The sequence below is a fragment of the Capricornis sumatraensis genome, chromosome 5 (genome assembly GCF_032405125.1).
Source record: "Capricornis sumatraensis isolate serow.1 chromosome 5, serow.2, whole genome shotgun sequence".
In the NCBI taxonomy this organism is placed as follows: domain Eukaryota; kingdom Metazoa; phylum Chordata; class Mammalia; order Artiodactyla; family Bovidae; genus Capricornis; species Capricornis sumatraensis.
The window spans coordinates 52,125,447-52,128,624 of NC_091073.1; the positions used below are offsets into that span (position 1 = coordinate 52,125,447).

The window sequence follows — 3,178 nt, forward strand, 5'->3', positions numbered from 1 at the left end:
TGGGATGGCAAGGAACCCCTAACCCACAGGACAGTTTCAGAGGCGTGACAGGGATGGGTCACACAATCTGTCTAGGAAGAAGGGAGCTGCTGTGACACCACAGACCTGATGGGGTAAAAGAGATGGTCACCGGACCTGCAGAGGTCAATGTGAGCTAATATAGAACATCCGGAACATGATAAGTGCACACCATAAATGCAGATTATTATGCAAATGAAACTTAACATGGCATTCTTAATCCTGTTTTCTTAAAGTGGCATTCTTAATCCTGTTTGTCCAGTCATAACGGACCTGATTGTATTCACCCACCACATCTCAGCTGGATAGCCATTTACCAGCTTCGTGAAGCCCAAACACGTTGCTGTAAAAGGACTCTACGCATGTGAACAGACATCTCCCCTCACCCTGCTGAGTCCAGAAAGCAATGAAGTGAAAACTACCAAAGATAAAAGACAGAGTCAGTTACTATACTTAGCTCCTGCTATATAACAGAAGTAGCCCCTGGCGCCAACTTCAAGAAAAAAAAGGGAAAAATACAATTTATATATTCGAATTTCAAAATGTTGATGTTCTCCTTTCCTAAGGCACAGTTAAGAAGCCCCAAAGAAAAACTGGTAACGCTGAGGGGTGTGCTCTGGAAACGATGTGTCTGTGTCGCTGTGCGGCAGTGACAGGGAGGTGTCACTCCAAGGCAGCCAGCTGCTCAGTTTCACAGCGGACTTTCTTTGCAGTTTCTTCATATTCTTTCTGTTTATTGTTGGTTTCCTTTGCGATTTTGTTCTTGATTCTCTTTATCCAGTTTCCAAAATTCACCGAGGCTTAATTCTTCAAACTGCTTCTTGACAGAAAGGAAAGCACAACCAGATGAATGCTTTTTATGTTCTTCTATAGGGTCGTCATCTGGCTCCCAGCCTTCCAACTCCTTGAAGCAGAAGAAACACTGAGCCAAGTCAGGCTTGCTCTCAGCGGGACAGTGGATGAAGCCTGCCGCGGCCACCTGCTCCGAGATGCAGGCGCAGCCCTCTAAGAAGGGCCAGTTCTTAAACGTGGAGATGCGGTGGTCCTTGAGGTAGAGCTCCCAGGCCGGGGGCAACCACCGGGTGCCCATCCCACCGCCCGCAAGTGATGCCTCGATTCAAATCCAGTGGTTGATGGCCTCTGCGAGGCATGTTGAGGCATCCTCCTGTTTTGAGGAGGTCTGGTTAATATATAATGCAGATGTACACTGCACATTGGGAAAGGCCTACCACAAAGGGCCCATGTCATTATTTTTTTCTTTTCGTCTTCATTTGATTGTCCTACCATAGAAAAAGATTTATGATTTTTCCTCCTCATCTTCCTCCTTTTGATCGTAAATCTTTACATTGAAAGCATTAGGTGATCAACTATTAGGTCCCTTGTTGCCCGGATGGTTCCTTACCTGCCCTGGATCATGCCCCTCAGTGCTGGACCTTGAAAATGAATTCTTTCTTTCTTTCCTTTTAGAGGGTTATGCTAGTAGAGTGCTTGGCAAGGGCTTATAGTCAATCCTAGGGTGTCCAAGAGGCCAATTTTATCTTATATGTGCATTATGCACGTCCAGTATCTTGTATAGAATTATAGATTTGATCAGCAGTTTCAATTCATTTGAATTCATTTTAAATTCATGTTAAAATTCAGTTTAATTCACTAAGCATTATACATGTGTATGGTGCTAGTTTAGTTGCTAAGTCGTGTCAAACTCTTGTGACCCTGTGGACTGTAGCCCACCAGGCTGCTCTGTCCATGGGGTTCTCCAGACAAGAATACTGGAGTGGGTTGCCATTTCCTTCTGCAGGGGATCTTCCCAACCCAGGAACTGAACCCAGGTCTCCTGCATTGCAGGCAGATTCTTTACCAACTGACCAAGAGCGGGGTTTTGTCTGTGTATATATATAATCATAGTAAATTAATTAAATGCAGTAAATAAGCGTATAAATATATCGATGGGGAAAGGTTTTATAGATTATGCATTCGTTCACTCATCCCAATTTGTACAATCATTGTACATGTGCTTTTGACAGTAGACTTAAAGCAAGCAGTGATACATGTCATGAGTAATTTGATAGCCAGGAAAACGATGATAACGCATATTATGAAACTAACAACTGTTTGTAAAGCAGAGAGGAAAAAGTTGCCTAGTCCTGTGGGGAGTCAACTAAATAGGTCATTTAAAAGGGCAGTGTTTCTTACATCTTGTAACTATTTTGCTCTTTGGAAAAAATTTCCCAGGCATCTGTCAACCTCTTTAGAGCTGCTGACAAGAGTGCAAAAAGTAGTGTGAGCAATAGCACAAACATTATGTGTTAACATAATATCAGACCACAGATCTCTGTCTTGCAGGCTTTCCAAAAGCTGTCTGTATGATCTTCGACATGGCGGGGGTTGCTGGCATCAGTGACTTATGGTTTTTTTTTTTTTTTTTTTTTGTAATTTAATACATCTATTAACCAACTAAGGGACAGAGCAAAGGTTCCTAGGGTAAGTTGTGTCTGGTCTCTAAAAATTGAATATAATTCAGAAAAGGGATGGACATATTAATGTGCTGGAAACTTGAACCTGAAAGGTTAGGCCAGAGGGAGATTGATCTGAGTAAGTGGTAACATTCAGTTCAGTTCAGTCACTCGGTTGTGTCTGACTCTTTGTGACTTCTTGGACTGCAGCATGCCAGGCTTCCCTGTCTGTCACCAACTCCTGGAGCTTGCTCAAACTCATGTCCATTGAGTTGATGATGCCATCCAATGATCTCATCCTCTGTCGTCCCCTTCTTTTCCTGCCTTCAATCTTTCCCAGCATCAGGGTCTTTTCCAATGAGTCAGTTCTTTGCATCAGGTGGCCAAAGTATTGGAGCTTCAGCTTCAGCATCAGTCCTTCCAATGAATATTCAGGACTGATTTCCTTTCAGATTGACTGGTTTGATCTCCTTGCAGTCTAAGGGACTCTCAAGAGTCTTCTCCAACATTAGGAATACTGAGAAGTCAGTGACGGGAATTCCAAGGGATTTAAATTGACCTTGTATTGACTGAGGAATTTGATGACAAATCAAACAGTTAGCTGTCTCCAGTAGCTTTGTGATAGTTTTGCTAAAGAGTTTTCATTCCATCTTAAGCATTGGCACAAAATCATAGCCAGAAATAGAACAATAACTTTCAGTTTTGAT

General features: G+C 42.7%; 1 pseudogene; it reads right to left on the reverse strand.

The window, feature by feature from the left end:
* Nucleotides 1–681: 681 nt before the first annotated feature.
* On the reverse strand, nt 682–1,108 carry LOC138080380 (baculoviral IAP repeat-containing protein 5 pseudogene; annotated as a pseudogene).
* Nucleotides 1,109–3,178: the final 2,070 nt, after the last annotated feature.